This window comes from Scyliorhinus torazame, chromosome 10 (assembly GCF_047496885.1).
Source record: "Scyliorhinus torazame isolate Kashiwa2021f chromosome 10, sScyTor2.1, whole genome shotgun sequence".
Classification (NCBI taxonomy): Eukaryota; Metazoa; Chordata; class Chondrichthyes; order Carcharhiniformes; family Scyliorhinidae; genus Scyliorhinus; species Scyliorhinus torazame.
The window spans coordinates 9263305-9277539 of NC_092716.1; the positions used below are offsets into that span (position 1 = coordinate 9263305).

General features: G+C 46.0%; 1 protein-coding gene across 1 annotated transcript in view; it reads right to left on the bottom strand.

Moving 5' to 3' along the window:
• Positions 1–8448, bottom strand: part of LOC140430358 (cadherin-5-like) — a 76165-nt gene extending 67717 nt beyond the window's left edge. The window contains exon 1 of the mRNA XM_072517818.1: positions 8159–8448. The gene's annotated coding sequence lies outside the window, so the exon portion shown is untranslated. The remainder of the gene's footprint in view (positions 1–8158) is intronic.
• Positions 8449–14235: the final 5787 nt, after the last annotated feature.

The following is a 14235-nucleotide window of genomic DNA, read 5'->3' on the forward strand; positions in this document are numbered from 1 at the left end:
CTTCCACATCCTTCCTATAATGCGGCGACCAGAATTGCCGCAACACTCCAAATGCGGCCGCACCAGAGTTTTGTACAGCTGCAACACGACCTCATGGCTCCGAAACTCAATCCCTCTACCAATAAAAGCTAACACACCGTACGCCTTCTTAACAACCCTCTCGCCCTGAGTGGCAACTTTCAGGGATCTATGTACATGGACACCAAGATCTCTCTGCTCATCCACACTGCCAAGAATCTTACCATTAGCCCAGTACTCTGTCTTCCTGTTATTCCTTCCAAAATGAATCACCTCACACTTTTCTGCATTAAACTCCATTTGCCATCTCGAAGCCCAGTGCTGCAGCTTATCTATGTCCCTCTGTAACTTGTAACATCCTTCCGCACTGTCCACAACTCCACTGACTTTAGTGTCATCTGCAAATTTACTCACCCATCCTTCTATGCCCTCCTCCAGGTCATTTATAAAAATGACAAACAGCAGTCGATAGTAAGGAGGGCTGTTGTCGGCTGCAAAGAGACATAGATAGGATGCAGAGCTGGGCTGAGAAGTGGCAGATGGAGTTTAACCCTGAAAAGTGTGAGGTTGTCCATTTTGGAAGGACAAATATGAATGCGGAATACAGGGTTAACGGTAGAGTTCTTGGCATTGTGGGGGAGCAGAGAGACCTTGGGGTCTATGTTCATACATCTTTGAAAGTTGCCACTCAAGTGGATAGAGCTGTGAAGAAGGCCTATGGTGTGCTCGCGTTCATTAACAGAGGGATTGAATTTAAGAGCCGTGAGGTGATGATGCAGCTGTACAAAACTTTGGTAAGGCCACATTTGGAGTACTGTGTACAGTTCTGGTCGCCTCATTTTAGGAAGGATGTGGAAGCTCTGGAAAAGGTGCAAAGAAGATTTACCAGGATGTTGCCTGGAATGGAGAGTAGGTCTTACGAGGAAAGGTTGAGGGTGCTAGGCCTTTTCTCATTAGAGCGGAGAAGGATGAGGGGCGACTTGATAGAGGTTTATAAGATGATCAGGGGAATAGATAGAGTAGACAGTCAGAGACTTTTTCCCCAGGTGGAACACACCATTACAAGGGGACATAAATTTAAGGTGAAAGGTGGAAGATATAGGAGGGATATCAGAGGTAGGTTCTTTACCCAGAGAGTAGTGGGGGCATGGAATGCACTGCCTGTGGAAGTAGTTGAGTCGGAAACATTAGTGACCTTCAAGCAGCTGTTGGATAGGTACATGGATTACGGGAAAATGATATAGTGTAGATTTATTTGTTCTTAAGGGCAGCACGGTAGCATTGTGGATAGCACAATTGCTTCACAGATCCATGGTCCCAGGTTCGATTCCGGCTTGGGTCATTGTCTGTGCGGAGTCTGCACGTCCTCCCCGTGTCTGCGTGGGTTTCCTCCGGGTGCTCCGGTTTCCTCCCACAGTCCAAAGATGTGCGGGTTAGGTGAATTGGCCAATGATAAATTGCCCTTAATGTCCAAATTGCCCTTGGTGTTGGGTGGAGGTGTTGAGTTTGGGTAGGGTGCTCTTTCCAAGAGCTGGTGCAGACTCAGGGGGCCGAATGGCCTCCTTCTGCACTGTAGATTCAATGATAATCTATGATTAATCTAGGACAAAGGTTCGGCACAACATCGTGGGCCGAAGGGCCTGTTCTGTGCTGTATTTTCTATGTTCTATGTTCTATGTTCAGTGGCCCCAAAACAGATCCTTGTGATACACCACTAGTAACTGGACTCCAGTCTGAACATTTCCCATCAACCACCACCCTTTGTCTTCTTCCAGCTAGCCAATTTCTGATCCAAACTGCTGAGTCACCCTGAATCCCATGCTTCCGTATTTTCTGCAGTAGCCTACCGTGGGGAACCTTATCAAACGCTTTACTGAAATCCATATACACCACATCAACTGCTTTACCCTCATCCACCTGTTTGGTCACTTTCTCAAAGAACTCAATAAGGTTTGTGAGGCACGACCTACCCTTCACAAAACCGTGTTGACTATCTCTAATCAAATTATTCCTTTCCAGATGATTATACATCCTATCTCTTATAAACCTTTCCGAGATTTTGCCCACAACAGAAGTAAGGCTCACTGGTCTATAGTTACTGGGGTTGTCTCTACTCCCCTTCTTGAACAAGGGGACAACATTTGCTATCCTCCAGTCTTCTGGCACTATTCCTGTAGACAAAGATGACTTAAAGGTCAAAGCCAAAGGCTCAGCAATCTCCTCCTTAGCTCCCCAGAGAATCCTAGGATAAATCCCATCCGGCCCAGGGGACTTATCTATTTTCACACATTCCAGAATTGCTAACACCTCCTCCTTATGAACCTTGTTAGTAGCCTGAATCTCAGTATTCTCCTCGACAACATTGTCTTTTTCCTGTGTGAATACTGACGAAAAATATTCATTTAGCACCTCTCCTATCTCCTCGGACTCCAAGCACAACTTCCCACTACTGTCCTTGACTGGCCCTACTCTTACCCTAGTCATACGTTTATTCCTGACATATCTATAGAAAGCTTTAGGGTTATCCTTGATCCTACCTGCCAAAGACTTCTCATGTCCCCTCCTGGCTCTTCTTAGCTCTCTCTTTAGGTCCTTCCTAGCTAACTTGTAACTCTTGAGCGCCCTAACTGAACCTTTATGTCTCATCTTTACAAAAGCCTCCTTCTTCCTCTTGACAAGTGTTTCGACTGCTTTAGTAAACCACGGTTCCCTTGTTCGACCACTTCCTCCCTGCCTGACAGGTACATACTTATCAAGGACACACAGTAGCTGTTCCTTGAACAAGCTCCACATTTCCACTGTGCCCATCCCCTGCAGTTTTCCTCTCCATCCGATGCATCCTAAGTCTTGCCTCATCGCATCATAATTGCCTTTCCCCCAGATATAACTCTTGCCCTGCGGTATATACCTATCCCTTTCCATCACTAAAGTAAACTTAATCGAATTGTGGTCACTATCACCAAAATGCTCACCTACCTCCAAATCTAACACCTGTCCTGGTTCATTACCCAGTACCAAATCCAATACGGCCTCGCCTCTCGTTGACCAATCTACATACTGTGTCAGGAAACCCTCCTGCACACATTGGACAAAAACAGACCCATCGAAAGTGCTCGAACTATAGCGTTTCCAGTCAATATTTGGGAAGTTAAAGTCCCCCATAACAACTACCCTGTTGCTTTCACTCCTATCCTATGTCCCTGAACTCCACCCGCTGGCCTAAAAACTGAGGCTGCCTCGGCCTAACCTTCCTCAGTTAGAATTGTGCAGGCATTGGGAAGGCCACACGGGGGGGGGGGGGGGGGGGGGGGTGGGGGGGATTTGGCCGGCCTCCTTACCTACAATCCCGTCAGCGGGCGGACTGTATGATTCTGGCCCCAGAATGGGACTTGAACCCACGCTATCTGACCAGGAAACAAGAGTGCTGGCCACTTATCTATGGTAAATGACAGTGACGTCTTTCTTTGTTGCCTCCTTGAGGATTGTCCTGTTTTAATCAGTGAACCCATTCTTATTGCTCACTTCCTTTTGACCTCATTTCGGTTTTCCTGCCCACAGAACATTGGAAATAATCCAACTATAGAATTCTATTAGGCAGCTCCTGGAAGTCACAAATGTCATCATAGATTATCATAGAATTTACAGTGCAGAAGGAGGCCATTCAGCCCATCGAGTCTGCACCGGCTCTTGGAAAGAGCACCCTACCCAAAGTCAACACCTCCACCCTATCCCCATAACCCAGTAACCCCACCCAACTCTAAGGGCAATTTTGGACACTAAGGGCAATTTATCATGGCCAATCCACCTAACCTGCACATCTTTGGACTGTGGGAGGAAACCGGAGCACCCGGAGGAAACCCACGCACACATGGGAAGGATGTGCAGACTCCACACAGACAGTGACCCAAGCCGGGAATCGAACTGGGGACCCTGGAGCTGTGAAGCAATTGTGCTATCCACAATGCTACCGTGCTGCCCTAAATGTGTCATTGTATGGAATATAAACAACGCAGTACTCCCATAATGCGAACTTTCGGATCTAGGGCAATAGTCCTGCAGGTGAGCGGGTTAACGTTTTGTTTGCTGTGCTTCTCTTTGGAACCAAAAAGTAGGATTCTGTCCCACACACTCCAGTGTACAACACATTGAGGGCGTTGGGTCAACCTCCTGGAACTCCCTCCCTAACAACACAGTGGGTGTACCTACACCACATGGACTGCAGCGGTTCAAGAAGGCGGCTCACCACCACCTTGTCAGGGGCAACGAGGGATGGGCAATAATTGCTGGGCCCAGCCATCGACACCCTCCTCCCATTCGGGGCTGGTTTAGCACAGGGCTAAATAGCTGGCTTTTAAAGCCGACCAAGGCAGGCCAGCCGCACGGTTCAATTCCCATACCAGCCTCCCCGAACAGGGGCTTTTCACAGTAACTTCATTTGAAGCCTACTTGTGGCAATGAGCGATTTTCATTTAATTTCATTTGAAAGGATAAAAAAATACAGGGAGTATTTCACTATTCTTCAAATCTGTTTCTCTCACCTCATTAAAAAATGGCAGGCTGAGGCTAGAAGCACAGAAGGAGCCATTCAGCCCATCACACCCTTGTCGACACATTTGAGGGGCTATCTAATTATCCCCTGTTCTTACCCCCCCCCGAAGACCACAATTTTTTTCCCTTCCACTTCTTCATCCAATTCCTTCATGAAAGTTGCCTCTAATCTCCTCCACGGCCCTTTCAGGCATTTGGAACATAACAACTCCTTGCCCCTTGGGTTCTTTTGCCTCAATGAGTATTTGCAGGGCAATGGGGAGTGCTTAGGAGGAGTGGGTCCAATTGGTTAGCTCGTTCAGAGAACCGGCACAGTTACAGTGGACTGAAGGGCCTCCTTCTTTGCCGTGTGATTTTTTTTTTTTACCTCTGTGACTCTGCGTCCAATTCTCTTTTGAAAGTTCCTGTTGGATCTGCTTCCACTGCTCTTTGAAGCAGAGCCTTCCAGACCAACAACAAACCAATGCTTGAAAAGAACAACCATCCTTTGGTTCTTTTGCTGATTGTCACAAGATTTCTGTCCTCTGCTTATCAACCTCCCTGCCAGTACAAACGGTTCTTCTGTTTGTCACACCTCAGGTGCCTCCCTTGGGTGTCAGACTTTTGAACAAGAAGTTTTTGCATCGTAAGCTCGCATCTGACTGGACCATGTGAGAACAATGGTTGGCAAAAGACCAATCAAATAGGCAGAATAAAACCAGCAATAACAACTTGCATTTATATCATAGAATTTACAATGTCGAAGGAGGCCATTGGGCCCATTGAGTTTGCAAATTACTTAAGCCCACGCCTCCACCCTATCCCCGTAACCCAGTGACCCCACCTAGCCTTTTTGGACACTAAGGGCAATTTATCATGGCCAATCCACCTAACCTGCACATCTTTGGACTGTGGGAGGAAACCCACGCACACACGGGGAGAACGTGCAGACTCCACACAGGCAGTGACCCAAGCCGGGAATCAAATCTAGGACGCTGGAGCTGTGAAGCAACAGTGCTACGCACTGTGATACTGTGCTAGGGTGACTTCAACACCGTAAAATGCCCCTCTTAAGGGGTAATATTAAACAAATCTTGGTGCTGAATCACAAAGGGAGATGTTAGGACAGATGAACAAAAGGTTTGGCCAAAGGGGTAGGTTTAAGGAGCAGGAGAACGAGAGGAATGTAGAGACGTGTGAATGGTTAATACCAAAGCTAGAGGCCAAGGCAGCAGAAGACCGTGCTGGCAAACGTTTGTCCAATAAATTTCGGAATACATAAGAGATCAGAATTTGAGGAGTGCATGACCCAGGAGATTGTATGGCTGACTGGAGAAGATGAGAGATACAGGAGGCGTGGGAAATGATATCAGGACAATGACAACGAAGGATGTTATATTAAAAGCACCAACCTCGAATGAGCAGTCAGTAGATCGGAGAAAATACGAAAAACAATTTTTGAGAATCTTTTCAGCTGCCTTTGTTGATCCAATGGCTTCATTGCATAATTTAACATGTCTGCTCACTCAGATATGAAAAACAAGGTCTCAAGTAATAGTGTGCAGCAGAGTGCAGCTCTCACATATTAAATAGGAGACACATTCATCTTTAATAAAGAAAAGAATCTGTGCCGTTCAGATCCTTGCCCGCCACGCATTGGAGCTAGCAAGGGATGGGATTACCAGGTAAAATCGAGGAAACTACTCCACATACGAAAGCGACTCATCTTCAATGCAGCTGATCGTTAAATCAATTCATTCAAGGGAAACCGCTTCCTTTTAAGGTTCAAACAGGGTGCTCAGGAGATACACACCTTCCATTTCAGAAAGCGAGGGGAATGATTCCTTTCTGAAGTGAACTTGTTCTCAGTAAATATCGTAACACTGTGATTGTATCTAAGGCATGGAGAGACAATCCCAGTATATATTTCTCAGGACAGGTACAGCACGGGGTTAGATACAGAGTAAAGCTCCCTCTACACTGTCCCCATCAAACACTCCCAGGACAGGTACAGCACGGGGTTAGATACAGAGTAAAGCTCCCGCTACACGGTCCCCATCAAACACTCCCAGGACAGGTACAGCACAGGGTTAGATACAGAGTAAAGCTCCCTCTACACTGCCCTCATCAAACACTCCCAGGACAGGTACAGCACGGGATTAGATACAGAGTAAAGCTCCCGCTACACTGTCCCCATAAAACACTCCCAGGACAGGTACAGCAAAGGGTTAGATACACAGCAAAGCTCCCGCTACACGGTCCCCCATCAAACACTCCCAGGACAGGTACAGCACAGGGTTAGATACAGAGTAAAGCTCCCTCTACACTGTCCCCATCAAACACTCCCAGGACAGGTACAGCACAGGGTTAGATACCGAGTAAAGCTTCCGCTACACGGTAGCACAAGTGATTAGCACTGTGGCTTCACAGCGCCAGGGTCCCAGGTTCGATTCCCTGCTGGGTCACTGTCTGTGCGGAGTCTGCACGTTCTCCCCGTATCTGCGTGGGTTTCCTCCGGGTGCTCCGGTTTCCTCCCACAGTCCAAAGAGGTGCAGGTTAGGTGGATTGGCCATGCTAAATTGCCCTGAGTGGCCAAAAAAGTTTAGGAGGGGTTATTGGGTTACGGAGATAGGGTGGAAGGGAGGGTTTAAGTGGCTCGGTGCAGACTCCATGGGCTGAATGGCCTCCTTCTGCACTGTATGTTCTATCTTCCAGGTACACTGACCCCATCAAACATTCCCAGGACAGATACAGCATGGGGTTAGATATAGAGTAAAGCTCCCTCTACACTGTCCCTATCAAATACTCCCAGACAGGTACAGCACGGGATTAGATACAGAGTAAAGCTCCCTCTACACTGTCCCAATCAAACACTTCCAGGACAAGTACTGCACGGGGTTAGATACAGAGTAAAGCTCCCTCTACACTGTCCCCATCAAACACTCCCAGGACAGGTACAGCACGGGGTTAGATACAGAGTAAAGCTCCCTCAACACTGTCCCCATCAAACACTCCCAGGACAGGTACAGCACAGGGTTAGATACAGAGTAATACTCCCTCCACACTGTCCCCATCAAACACTCCCAGGACAGGTACAGCACAGGGTTAGATACAGAGTAAAGCTCCCTCTACACTGTCCCCATCAAACACTCCCAGGACTGGTACAGCACGGGGTTAGATACAGAGTAAAGCTCCCTCTACACTGTCCCAATCAAACACTCCCAGGACAGGTACAGCACAGGGTTAGATACAGAGTAAAGCTCCCTCCACACTATCCCAATCAAATACTCCCAGGACAGATACAACCATGGGGTTAGATACAGCGTAAAGCTTCCTCTACACTGTCCCCATCAAACACTCCCAGGACAGGTACAGCACGGGGTTAGATACAGAGTAAAGCTCCCTTTGCACTGTCCCCATCAAACACTCCCAGGACAGATACAACCACGGGGTTAGATACAGAGAAAAACTCTCTCAGCTTTCCCAGGTCAAGTGTCAAGTTAGTTCCCTGCCCGCGGAGGATGATTAAAACCCTCCACCCCCCACCCCCCCCCCCCCCCCCCCCCCCCCCCCCACCACTCTGCTGAGATTTCCCTGACAGGAATTCACTTACCTCTGCTTAAATCACTTTATTGGTCTTGTTCAGCCTTCCACAAGTCCAGTTTACATCCAATGATATGGAATGTTCAGGAGCAAAAATATATCACACAAATTTCAATGATAGCTTCCAGAGTTGACTTGTGTGGTCCAGTGCGACGTTCCTGCTTTCCAGAGCTGTTGCTCAGCCTCAGCTGCAAGGGACCCAGCCTATTTGCCGATCAGTCATTTCCTGACATTGTCCAACACTTTTGCGATATCAGGGCTGAGGGCTGAGAGTGTCGGAAACCAGATAAACTGAGCATAATTATCCCAAAGTAGCCTTTTGACTTTCAGGGAAGTGAGTGGCAATTTAAATAATTGTGCTGTATGTCAGAGAAGAGGGAGCTGCCTGTCATATGACCTGCCCATTCCGAGGATATTCTGAAGCCAATTCAACCGAGTGATCATCATCTGTGGGCTTTTTTTTGCTTATTTTTTTGTGTTTTCGCTTTCTCTTTTAGACCTAAAATTGATTCACTGATATGTGGGAGCTGGGTTATGGCTCAGGAGGTTAAATTCTTAACCCTGTGGAGTCTGTCAACTTTGACCTGTGGCTATGCCTCTATGTCCCATGTGGCAGGGGCTAGTTATTCTTCCCAAGTTACTCCCGATACTATCAGCGTTCCCGATGAAGCAAAACCATCAGAAATGTAAACAGAGATATAAGTAACACATTAGTTAGTTTTGAATAAAGTTGTCAATACATTCTCCGCTGAAAAGAATGGTTGAATAACATTGACAGGGAGGGGGTGAAGGAGGAGCACAGATTAGGCCAAAGATCCTGGGCTTTTTTGGTAAATCAACCCCTCAATTCCATCTCATTCCAAAAGCACATGTAATGTTATGGGCCAGGGTTTAGAGAACCCCAAAGTGTATCATGGAGTTCACCTTACCCACAACTTTTAATAGATTGTGGTATGGGGAGCACACGGCCCACACTACAGGTGTGGTACAGCAGAAATGGAAAAGTATTGTTTAAAGCAAAACAATGTTTATTCTATGAACTCAAGTTCACCTTTTTAAAACATACAGTGAACATCTCAGCAACCATTAATTCAAATATAACCCTCAAAGAATACAACACTAAGTAATCCTTAAGCTGTCCTTTTAACATCCATAAGTCTTTTAAAAAAAAACTTTTAACAGAAGCACATCAGGTTAAAGTCACTACTGAGAGCAGTTATTAGTTTTAAATCACCGAAGGATCGATTTACAGTTTTTAGATTACAGAGAGAGACTAATACCCCTTCTGGCTGTGACTGCAGCTATCCAGCTCTGAAAAGGAAACTAAAACTCACCCTGCAGCAAACAGCCTAAAATGAAAGTAAAAAGCTGACAGACAGCCCAGCTCCATCCACACTCTGACATCACTGATAAACACCCATTTCTTAAAGGTACATTTCTTAAACACCCATTTCTTATAGGTACTCTCACATGACACCTCCCTCCAAGAAAAAAATAAACCATCAACTTCAAGGTGGTTTCATTTTTCACCTTTTCACGACCCTTTAAGAAATGCACACAGTAAATATACTTTTTTGTTTCAAAAAAACAACACACGCAAACAGGTATAATAATATAGTCCATTTTTTTCGTTCTTCTTCCTCCAACTGAACCTGCTTCCGTTCATCACATTCGTGACAAAGCATCGGCTATCACGTTTCCCATCCTGCCACATGTACTATTTTTAAATAAAATGGCTGTAACAATAAACTCCAACGAAACAGCCTTGCAGAATCGCTTCAAAAACGTCAATGGATTATGATCAGTATATATAATGGTGTCAGAACGGATTGCTGGTCACATAAATGTGAAAATGTTGCAAAGCTAGCACCAAACTCAACGTCTCCTTCTCAATCATTGAATACTTTTCCTGGTGAGAATTCAATTTCTTTGAAAAATAACCCATAGGCCGCTCTAGCCCTTCATTGTCATCTTGTAGAAGCACCGCACCTAGGCCCACATCACTCGCATCAACAGCCACTTTGAAGGGTTTGGTATAATCTGGGATGACTAACACAGGAGCAGTGGTTAACACAACCTTCAGGCCGTCAAATGCCTGTTGACACTCCGCTGTCCACTGGAATTTGTTACGCTTCTTGAGCAAGTCCGTCAGTGGAGCGACCACACTGTTGAAATTCAGTACAAATTTCCGGTAAAATCCACTCATACCAAGAAATCGCATTATTTCCCGTTGGGTCGAGGGTATCGGAAACTCCCCAATAACTTTTGTTTTCACATCCCTTGGGACCAGTCGATCGTGTCCGATTGTATGGCCAAGGAAAATGACTTGGGCTTTTCCAAATTCACTTTTGGCTAGATTTATCACCAAACACGCCACTTGAAGTCGATCGAATAACTCCATCAGATGTTTCAAATGTTCTTTCATGTCTGGCTGAAAATTACCAGGTCGTCGATGTATACTGCACAATTGGGTAATCCTGAAACAACTTTCTTAGTTAACCGTTGAAATGTGGCTGGGGCGGTTTTCAAGCCAAATGGCATAACTTTGAATTGGTATATACCATCTGGAGTCACAAAAGCTGAAATCTCCGGCTCCCTTTCGGATAAAGGTACCTACCAGTAACATTTAAGCAAATCCAGTTTGGAAATAAAAGCTGATTGTCCCACTTTCTCAATGCAATCCTCCAAACGTGGGATAGGATAAGAGTCCGTTCTTGTAACTGCATTCACCTTTTTATAGTCCACACACAACCGTTGGGTACTGTCCGGTTTTGGTACCATCACGATGGGTGAGCTCCATTGGCTGCAACCCACTTCAATTATGCCATTTTTAAGCAAACTCTCAATCTCTTTGTTAACCTGTGCCAATTTTAAAGGGTTAAGTCTATGTGGATGTTGTTTGATTGGAACAGCATTTCCCACATCTACATCATGTATAGCCATTTTAGGACTTCCCAATTTATCTTCACAAACTTGCCCATGTGATATCAATAACTCGGGGCAGCATGGTAGCCTTGTGGATAGCACAATTGCTTCACAGCTCCAGGGTCCCAGGTTCGATTCTGGCTTGGGTCACTGTCTGTGCGGAGTCTGCACATCCTCCCCGTGTGTGCGTGGGTTTCCTCCGGGTGCTCCGGTTTCCTCCCACAGTCCAAAGATGTGCAGGTTAGGTGGATTGGCCATGATAAATTGCCCTTAGTGTCCAAAATTGCCCTTAGTGTTGGGTGGGGTTACTGGGTTGTGGGGATGGGGTGGCGGTGTTGACCTTGGGTAGGGTGCTCTTTCCAAGAGCCGGTACAGACTCGATGGGCTGAATGGCCTCCTTCTACACTGTAAATTCTATGATAATCTATGAACTCTTTCAGGTCAGTCCATTTTTCCTCTGGAAGGTAACTCAACAATTTATCCCAATTTTTAAGAACATCCTCATTTTCCAATTTAATCTGAAGTATATCAAATTCACAGTCATCTGGATTTGATTTGTCACTTGAGTTAGAATCATTAAAACCTCCTCCTTTTTCTCTCCTTCCCTTTCAAAAATACCTTTTAAGCATATTCACATGACACACTCGGTGAGTATTCCTTCTATCCAGTGTTTTTACCACGTAATTGACCTCACTTAATTTCCTTTCAATCTGATACGGTCCACAAAACCTAGCTTTTAAAGGCACATCTTCCACTGGTAACAACACTAAAACTTTATCTCCACTGGCAAAACTACGAACTTTGGATTTCTTGTCCGCTACCCGTTTCATCACATTTTGTGCAACTTTTAAATGTTGTCTAGCATCTTGTCCTGCTCTATTTAATCATTCCCTAAAGTTTAACACGTAATCCAATAATGTAAGTTCGATTTCTCACTCATCAATTTTCCCTTAATCAATTTAAATGGTCCTCTTACCTCATGACCAAATATTAGTTCAAAAGGACTGAATTTGGTTGACTCATTAGGTGCATCCCTAATTGCAAACAATACGAATGGAATTCCTTTATCCAAATTCTCTGGATAATTGTGGCAATAAGCCCTTAACATTATCTTTAATGTCTGAAACCAGCTTTCTAATGCTCCCTGCAATTCTGGATGGTACGCAGTTGATTAAAATTGTTTTATTCCTAAGCTATCCATAACTTCTTTGAATAACCTTGAGGTAAAATTTGATCGTTGATCCGATTGTATTTCTGTAGGTAATCTATATCTAGTAAAGAATTTAAGTAACTCCTCCACAATCTTTTTAGCTGTAATATTATGTGCTGGAATGGCCTCTGGAAACCCAGTCGACACATCCATTATAGTCAAAAGACATTGATTCCCACTTTTTGTTTTAGGAAGCGGTCCTACGCAATCAATTAGGACCCTTGTAAAAGGTTCCTCAAATGCTGGAATGGGTATTAAGGGCACTGGTTTTATCACTGCTTGAGGTTTCCCTATCACTTGACATGTGTGACATGATCGACAAAATTTAACTACATCTTTATGTAGTCCAGGCCAATAAAAATATTTTTGTATTTTAACTTGAGTTTTCCTTATTCCCAAATGACCTCCCACTGGTACCTCATGTGCTACTCGCAACACCTCCTTCTATACCCTACCGGCAATACTACTTGATGAACTTCTGCCCACTTTTCATCCGCCTGCATATGTAAAGGTCTCCATTTTCTCATCAAGACATTACTTTTACGGTAATAACACTCTGGTATACACTCAGATTCCTCTTCCATGTATGCTTTCTGATACATCCATTTTATTTCTACATCTTTCTGTTATAACTCCGCCAATTTTCCTGAACTAAAAATATCCGCCTCATCCTCCACCTGTTCTTGTTCTTTTTCAACCATTTGATCAAAAATCGTTTCTGATGACTTCCGGGTGCGGCTATGCAGAGCTAGGTCGCATATTCGGTAGCTCCTGCTTGGAACGGACTTTTGGGCTCGTTACAGGGCCCCCACGGCATTTGTTTGCCATTTCCCGGTGTGGGAAGAAGGCTGCAATATTCCCCCGACAGTGTCCCCCAGGAAGGGTATGTCTCTTGGTTGCCATACACGGCAGAAACAGTAAAAGATTTGGCTGCAACTGCAGGATAAACAGGGCCTCTTCCAGCATGCAGGCGGGGGAAGGGCAAGCTTAAAGCTGCAAGCTGACCTGAGGGCCTGTATCAAAGGTGAATACTAGCAGCAGAGGGAACAACTGTGAAAAGATCTCATCAAGGCCACTGAAGGGACTTCTGGTTGCGGTGATGCCTAGCTAGCCGCACGTTTCGGCGGCTCCAGCTCCGACGGACCTTCGGGCTCTTTTAAGAGCCCCAACGGGGAATTTTTCGACGACGCAACCCGGTGTGGGGTGTGTGAGAAGGGAGTCCCCCCCAAACGAAGGAGGAAAAAACCGGCGGCGGCGGCTGCAGCGCGAGGAATCGTCGACCAAAGGATCAGAAAGAGAGAAGTACAAGATGGCGGCGGAGAAAGCGCAGGCGACATGGGGGCCTGAGCAGGATGAAATCGTGAGACGGTGCGTGGAGCTGCTGAAGAGGGAGGTGCTGACCCCGATGCTACAGGCAATTGAGGGGCTCAAGGAGACATTGAAGACCCAGGAGACTGAGCTCCGCGTGGTGGAGCAGAAGGTGACAGATATTGAGGACGAGATCCTGAGCCTGGCGGTTAAGACTCAGACGCACGAGGCACTTCATAAAAAGTGTACTGAAAGGATCGAGGCCCTAGAAAACGGAGCGCGAAGGAAGAACCTTCGGATACTAGGTCTCCCTGAGGGTGTGGAAGGAGTGGACTGTGGAGAGTACGCAAGTAAGATGCTGAGCTCACTGATGGGTGCTGAGGCCCCTGCGGGCCCCATGGAGGTGGAGTGGGCAAATCGGATTCCGGCGAGAAGACCAAAAGCGGGAGAACCACCGAGGGCGATAATCGTGCGATTTTACCGCCTTAAGGTCAGAGAAGAGGTCCTGAGATGGGCTAAAAAGGTGCGGAGTAGCAGATGGGAGAATGCAGTGGTACGGGTATACCAGGATTGGAGTGCGGAGGTGGCGAGAAGGAGGGCGAGCTTCAACCGAGCCAAAGAGGTGTTGCATAAAAGGAAGGTGA